The 8,089-nt window shown below is 43.6% G+C and overlaps 1 long non-coding RNA gene across 2 annotated transcripts in view; it reads right to left on the bottom strand.

Moving 5' to 3' along the window:
- Positions 1 to 204: 204 nt before the first annotated feature.
- The window catches only part of LOC147755520 (uncharacterized), a 31,986-nt gene continuing 24,101 nt past the window's right edge, over positions 205 to 8,089 (bottom strand). The window contains exons 4-7 of one of the 2 annotated variants that reach the window (XR_015329066.1): positions 2,051 to 2,120; positions 1,276 to 1,473; positions 850 to 931; positions 205 to 378 (exon numbers count right to left, since the gene is read on the bottom strand). This is a non-coding gene — a long non-coding RNA (uncharacterized LOC147755520). The remainder of the gene's footprint in view (positions 379 to 849; positions 932 to 1,275; positions 1,474 to 2,050; positions 2,121 to 8,089) is intronic. The other variant, XR_015329067.1, reaches the window with a different exon arrangement.

The following is an 8,089-nucleotide window of genomic DNA, read 5'->3' as shown; positions in this document are numbered from 1 at the left end:
CATGGGAATCAGGGAAACGAGTGTCGTATTAGAGAAATGCCCCGTGTTAAAGAGAATGTGGTGCTGGAGCCTTGAGACACCTCCCCTCTGCTTTTTACTCCAAAGTCCACTTCATTACTTATCGTATGAGAGCGTTCAGGTGATAAAATAAAAAAAACATCAGAAGCAGAATCATCAGGAGCAGCTAGATCAAAAGGACAAGGGTGAAAAGAAGAATACCACTTTATTTTCATCCTATCCAGTAGTGGAGCAGGCGGAGTATCGCAGCGGGGAAAAGCATCTGGCGCTTCGGCGATGGAGTTAGTAACGGCTTATTCTCTGCTAACAATGCCAGTTCCTTCGAATGAATGAGTATCTTTTCGAATAAACCCCTGAAACCTGTTCAAAAACGTTTTTCCCTTCGAAAGAAATACACTATTCGAGCGAAAAGGGGTTGTTGCAAAAAGATATCTACGAGATTCATTGCTGCTAGAACAAATCCGTTAGAATGACACGTTAACGTTATGTCCGTTAGTACTTGACAAACTGTAGTGTTCCATGTTACAGAGTAGATTAAATGTCACAAGCGTCATAATCGAGTTGGAGCGAGTACAATTCAACACGTTTATGTTGAACGTAACAACAAGTAATGAGAGATGATTTGGAGTATTTCTTTTGTTTGTTGCGGCACAGGAAAGCCGTCGACAACAATTACGAAACAGACACGAAACAAGTGTGAGTGCAGAAACGTCATTTGCAAACAGCTATAGTTCGATCTCCATAAGACCAATTTCACAGTCGCATCCTATTTAGATAGATTGCTGCATTCTATGTATCCGTGGTGATACGGTAGCGTAGTTGACAACTTACCTGGTCGGGATTCGAAGTTATGCGTAGGCTCATGGTTCGTTTCGTGCTGAAGCGAGCCGGTCATATGAAGCAACGTGTTTAACTAAAAAAATAATTTAAAAACGCGTCTGAATCACAGAAATAATTGAAATAATGCGATTTAGCGCGACCAAACAATGCAAATCGCTTGATAACATCGGTAGAGAAAAAGTATAGGTACAGCCAGGACGGAAACTGTATACCTTATACAATATGTCTATAGATTCCGTTTGCTTTCCACTTGGCTGCTTTTTTTTTAACAAAACGACAATAACAATGAAACCCTTTTCAGCGTAGAAAACGACTCTTTATATAATTTTATATACTATACAAGGTCCTAACCGAATTAAAACTTTATGGCATCTACAATCGAATAGTGTTGCGTAAAATACCGAATCAGAGTCAAACCTAAATTCAAGCAATTATGCGTATCACAGCAAAGGTGTGTCATCACTTTCTCCTTCAGTTTTGCTGAAGTCGTCTTCTTCGCGGGTGGCTTTGTTGCATGATAGGAACGTTCCTGTATTCCACATATTTTTCTGGCAACGGGCATTTTGTTCCTTCTAATATTACCTCGACTATACACTGCTAATCGCGTTGATATATCTGCAAGGTTCATGAATAATGAACTATATGAAGGAGGACCTATATTATTGTACGGAAGAATTTGTAAACCGTCTTCTCAGATCACACTCTTTTTGCCTTTATGAACGCTGTGTCTTCTCAACAGGTGATGGTTCTATCAGAAAAACTATTGATAGTGATCGTTTTTGATTGATGGCTCAGGACTGATGTAATAATTCATGCCGAGGCCGTCCTTGCGGCGTCCACCCATTCTCATATTGGCCTACGTATTTCTTATGCTAATCTATGCTGACAAAGTTCATGCGAATACGATTATTTTTATAATCTGTCTCATGATTAAAAAACAAATTGTTAAGCCGTGTTTTTTTTTTCACGAGTTGCGGTGAACACTTGCCCGTATATCAATGTTAAGACAAAACCACTATACAAGTATATAATGTAAAAAGCTTAAAGGTCACACGCTACTGAATGTGTAAATTAAATACCTAAAATAAGTGGCAAGCACCAACGGCCGTATAGCACTCAACCTGGTTTTACCGAACTAACCTTGTGCAACAGGATAATTTACATTGTCTCAGTGGTTCATAATGTGCCATACCTGTGAATTCAGTTACAGCAACAACGATACGTCAGATGTGCTACTCGTAAGCGAACCGGAGCAGTCTTGACTGTTTGCAAATTAGAAAATAAAATTTATTATTACTATTGTTATTGAGTATCACGATCAAGCCTGAAGCCTTCGTGGCATACATCAGGGTGCTGAGAAAAGAACCCAATGTGCTACAGAGCGTTCTACTCATAGATCAAGTCGCCTTTTATAAACTCCATTCATACAATACAGAATGCTTACACAGTTGTTATTTTGTTGTTTAATCGTGAGCGCCCGAATAAGACGCCGCTGCCTCCGGCCTTGAAAGCCATTATCTCAACGTGCTTCTTCAAATCCTTTTCATCTATTTGCTATTTCCGGATTGTAGTCACAACTATATGTAAACGGAAAATTCTATCGACTCCTGTTATCCACTACTGGACGGATCCCACACCGCTAATTTAGGTATTAAAACACGAAGGAGCTAGACGTGGACACCTGGCTCATTCGGTGATGAACATTAGTTTACATAACTCCATTATACTTGTCCTGCCATATTCTGCCGTCTACGGTTCCACTTCGCATGTGGGCTTAAAGTGCAAGGCAACGACACAATGCCGTGTACGTTCCGCGATAAGAACGAGGAAATATTGAAGGCGGCGTAAAGAATACCAAGGCCAAGCCGTTGGGTCTTGGATCTCTTTAGTCGATGGAACGCGACGCGACCCAAAGGAATTCCACTAGTGGGGGCAAAACCTTTTACCGTAGTGGGAAGTGGGGCCGTTCCTGCTGCTGCACATGGAACAAAAGACGGATTATGTGCAACGTACAACAAAACCTTAATTATCATGTTGTGGGCGAAGACGGCGGCGAAGTGCTGCTTACAGCCCAAGGGCAGCTGATACGCAGCTGAAACGGGAATAAGTCAGGCAATGCCAATCGAAAGCTTAACAATGGGTCAAGCGCTTTACTCCTATCTTAGTGTCCTAATAATAGCTATCATTAACAGGCTAAGGTTTGATGTATGCATAACCTGTTGATATTTAATGTACTAATTAGAGAATCCGCAGCTGTAGATTTTCGGGCAAGACATCTTGCGGTGCGATTCGCACCTTGTAACGAATAAGTATATAGTACAACGTTCAAAGGTTTTTAAGTGAATCTTGCGAAGCAAACAAGGCCAGTTCGGCAAGTAAGCCATACATATTTCTGCAGTTTGCGGGACGGGAGCGTATATATTAACTGGTTATACTAACGTTTGGGCTAATGTAAGGGAAACCAGCCTTAGACATTAAACAAACAACATCTACGTTCCGTTCAGCTATTTCAAGCTCGTTTTTTCATCGCAGGATCCGTTTTTTGCCGCTGACTCGTTAAGCTTGTCTTGCCTTGTTGCGCTCCGTCGTTGATTTTGTAAGTACTGCCTACACCGTTTAGCAAATCATATTATAATTAATGTTTATATTCATGCTATTTAGTTGTTACAAGCGTCGTGTCTGATAACGAATAGTTTTACGTAACCTTGTAATTATATTATGCCTGACGGTTCTATTGAAGACTATTATTATACCAAGCTGTGCAAACGAAGACATTTAGATAGCGCAAAAATATGTTAGTTGCTATTTACGAGCTTCTTTCAGATAGAGTTTTCTTTCTATTAAATTTAATCCGCCATCATTCACCCTCGGGCATATATATAAATCAAAACATCATCTAATTTAGCTGGATGGAGGGGAGGCCTCACGTTAGGTCAATCCAAGCTGCAACGGCATCGACTTCGGCCTAGTTCCGCGCTTTAGCTACCCCTTTCAATGGAGAATGCCCTTAATGCTGCACCGAAGATCTCGATGCAGGCTATGTTGACATCATTCACATTTCTCTTATGCGTGGCCACTGCCGAAGAGAATTCACCATCTATATTTTCTGTAGAATACCGAAGACGATTAGTCAAATAGATGTTGCCGAAGGGATAGCAAGAAATAATTCTGCCCGGACTGTTTATCGCTACAACAAAGACTCCATGCATCCAGGTCCGCGTGTTAGGTCTTGGCTTGTGGCTAAAATGGTAAACCCCTTAGCTGAATATATGCATTTATCTACGAACTTAATAGATCGTCCATGCCATATCTTAAAATGACGATGATTTTAAAACGGTTTGCTGATACTTAAGCTCAAACCGATCGAAAAGATCACAGAAATGATTTTTTTTACGGGAAAGCTTTCCATCTAAAAATACATATATACGCAGCTATTACTGCACCTATAGTTAGAAGCGATTCCGTTAGTGCCACGTTGGTTTGTATTGTACATAGCAGACTGCTCGAAAAATAAATATGCCAGTGTGTTCGAACAAACTCAAACGGAAAAATCGACGATTGTTCACACAGATGCGTTCAAGCTTCTATGAAATTTTTAAAGCATATTCTAGCCTTTGGACAAATGGCCCTAGATTACAAAATCCTGACTATCAAACCACGCCATACGCGCGGAAAGACATGTCCTTTTCCTTGAGGTTGTCGTCAATTACATCCACCAGAACATAGCATTACACAGATGCGTTTCTAACTGAACTTAATCTGAAACAGCTTGAAGATCGTTGTTACTACTGAGGATTTGCCCTCTACTAATTCCGGCTCACTTTCTTTAACCCTTGCAGCTATTGTTTGATTCTACCATGTCTTCATTTGCAAACAGCTCATACTCTTGCTCTTTAGCGAGTCTAACGGCTTTTCACGACCTCGACATGTGTCGCTTCTGCGCTTTGAGCATTTCACCATTGTGACATCCTGAGCATGCCCACTACGGTCTTCCCTGCTCTCTGGCTCAGGTTGTTCTCCGTTAGATATCGCAAAATGAGTTGCCCTCGATGGCAGTGACCATTACTCAAATCTGAAGTTTTCATGCTACTTGGATGCCGACAGGACCCCGTGGTGACAGCAGCGCACAGGTGGAGTGTTTTCCCTAGTATGACTCTATAGATCATGAAAAAGAAAAATATCTGAGGTCTCTTACTGCAGCGGTTTGCTGGTAGACTTCATGGTTGTTCACTTTGAACTCCTCCAGTACTCTCGGCCAGTCACCTAATTCGAGCTAGGGCGCGACAACCCGACAACACCCGACCTAGCTATACTTTTCTGTTACCGAATGCATCTTTTACTCCCTCCACAATATCGTATTTGGGTCTTCACATGAGCCTTGTGCTCTACGTGTCCTTTATCCAAAAGTGACGTCTTCCATCTAAGTTAGTATTTTTCGTAGCAGCCTCATTATTGGGTGAACTTACCCCCGGGGGAAGGCGCACCACAGTGACATGTGTAAGCCGCACTGCTCTGGTTAGGTTTAGCGACATGTCAAACCAATTTGAGTCGGACAAACGAAGGAACGATCGGACTTCCCTTCCTTGCTGCCTAACCCTCGATAACTATGAAGGGTCTCCGGACCATGGGCCACCATTTCTGCACCACGGGGGCGACGATTGGCGAATTACAACTTCCACTACTACTAGAGCTGTCTCTCGTAGTAACCGTATTTGCTATCGAAGCGGGCTAGAAGTGGACTAGCTCGCTGTCGAGAAGCTTAAGAATACAAGTTGCAACTCTGACGTCGCTCTGATGAATGGAACTAACTTGATCGTTCACTTTAGTGTTTCGATGCGGAAGTTATGAACTAGGAAGTAAACCGGGAACAAATAAACAAAAAAAGATATCAATGAAAGGTGCGCTTTGTCGAACGACATCAGAAGCCTTGCGAAGCTCGAACCGCGCATGTTCCTTCGTGTCTGCATTAGTAGGACAGGTCTGTTTAGTGATTCGACGGTCGCGTTGGTGTATTTAGAAGAAAGTTGACTCGAGTTGGTGCTGAGTTGACTAAAGCGCTAGCGTTAGTAAGTGGACGATGTAGGGTAGAGCGTTCGTTTGACGGCGTTCTGTGGTTGTACTAGCAGTCGTTCTGAGCGTCTGAAGATCGCTCTACTGCAAAGGATAAACGAGCAGACATGGTAAAGCGGATGGACAACTTTCAAAACGAAGCACCGCGCATTTTGAAAATTGTGAGTGTCAGTATGTCAGTACATTGATGAATCTATTTTTAGATACTAGAAAAGTTAGCATACAAAATATATTTAAAAAGAAAATATAACAATAATAGAATATTATACGTACATTGTAGTTCGAACTTCGGATCATGTATGAACTGGTGTAGCAGATCTATTTCGTATGAACGTACTAGTTTGCTCATTTTCGATACGCTCGACTTGGGGCGTGGCATGCATTTATAAACACGGGAAGGAAAACATACGCATTAACACAGTACGTTGCATTGTTCGGATCCCAAGAAATCTTAAGATCCATTGCGTATATTAAAACCTATGAATAAGTGGTTAACGAACCGGTTAGACGCCAGGCACCATAGGCAACAACTATCGCACAAGAAGGAATAGCGTAGCCAATCAATATTAGAAAATATTTCATAAAAATCTATGGCTTACAAAACATTCGTTTGCGTAGCGTAAGCGTAACTCTTGTGACCGGCTTCAACAACTTCAATTGTACAAGTGAGCAGTGTGACATCGAGCCGAATGTTCTAAAAAGATTTAAGACACACAGTTTTATTTTCGTTCCTCATGTCGCCGCCGTATGGTTATCTCGTATCGGTTATCCTGCTCCTTTATTTCTTCTCAACGAAACTTCAAGCCAGTGAACAGCTGTTCTGCACGCCGCACAATCGATATCTACATATCTACTTCGCTCTAGCCTAAATGCAAGATCTAATCGAGGTAGAAGATTGAGCATCGACCAACAGCGTGCATATAAGAGACCCATTGCAGTGGCAGTACTAGTTATTGTAGCGGTGAAGCCCACATACCGGTGCACTCGCAAACTTAATTCTTGGCATCCTGGCTACTTCTGCTACTGGGGGGGGCCTTTTTCGCCTGGCTAGACGCGACGCTCGGAATCCTCCAACAACTCCCTGGCGTTGTGACATGGCGCCCACCATCGCAGCTGCAGGTCTCCGACCTCGAAACTGCGCTCGTGAGCTCTACCCGTCTATAGGCGCTTGCTGGGGTTCTGCTTAGGTAGCACATTTAGTGAGAAGAAGGACCCGGTTATAGGTTCAGATAGCCAGTGGGCCGTAGGCTTTCGCCGGTGGGTCTGACCCATTTGGTCATTTCGCAGGGATACAGCGGCACGTTCACTTAGTGCTTGCACAACTTCTGCCGCTTTTACCATTTCTACTCGTTTCTGGACTAGCTGCTACCGCGAGCACTTGGTCAAAGTATTTGCCTCTGTTAGAAGAGACGAGAGGTGCCCGTCCGCAGTCGAACTCGCTTGAGGCGAATATGCCTTCCTCTCCATGTGGTTATGTATGTTCGTATGTTCTCATACGTACAGCTCTATGATTCGTATGCGTGTGTATACCCACTGTCGTTGACTAATTATTGATATTAACCTCGAAGGCTTCGGTCGGTTAGTTCTTGGCTGCCGTCCCTTTCGTTATATACATACTACTGGTCGGCGACTACAACGATGATGATAACGACGACAACTAGGAGCAGAAGGAGCAGTGCCTGAGTCCGTCCTGTTTCTGGCTGGCTTCCCGCCACCGCTATTCGATGTGTTCTTTTCGAATGGGTGTCGCTGTCGGCGTGCGCGGATTCCCTATCGCCCTACAGCTGGAGTAGTGAACACTGCGGGAAGTTAGCGGACCCCAACGGACGCTCCCCGCTCAACACAAACATACTGGCGAGGAACAGGCACCCAGCACTTCTCCGCACCACGGCTGTGACTGTACTGTTACAGGCACTGCTCGGGAGCCTCTTAACGTGACAGGTCGAATGACGGAGCACTTTGGCCAAGTGGTTTGGTGCGGGCGGCTGGACGGGCGCGATGTGTAGCCAACGGAAACGAAGGCCTGTTGGCCTTGCAAACGGCCACGATTAAGCGGACAGGGAACGAGTTCTCTTCAAAGGTGTTCCACGAAGACAAGATATCCCTACAAAGGCGTCGTTCACTAGTAACTCTAAATGTTTCCTAGCAGGGCTTAACGGAA

Source organism: Varroa destructor, unplaced genomic scaffold (genome assembly GCF_002443255.2).
Source record: "Varroa destructor unplaced genomic scaffold, Vdes_3.0 BEIS01000005.1, whole genome shotgun sequence".
In the NCBI taxonomy this organism is placed as follows: domain Eukaryota; kingdom Metazoa; phylum Arthropoda; class Arachnida; order Mesostigmata; family Varroidae; genus Varroa; species Varroa destructor.
The sequence above is the reverse complement of the archived record's forward strand: the minus strand, read 5'-3'. Positions and strand labels throughout refer to the sequence as shown.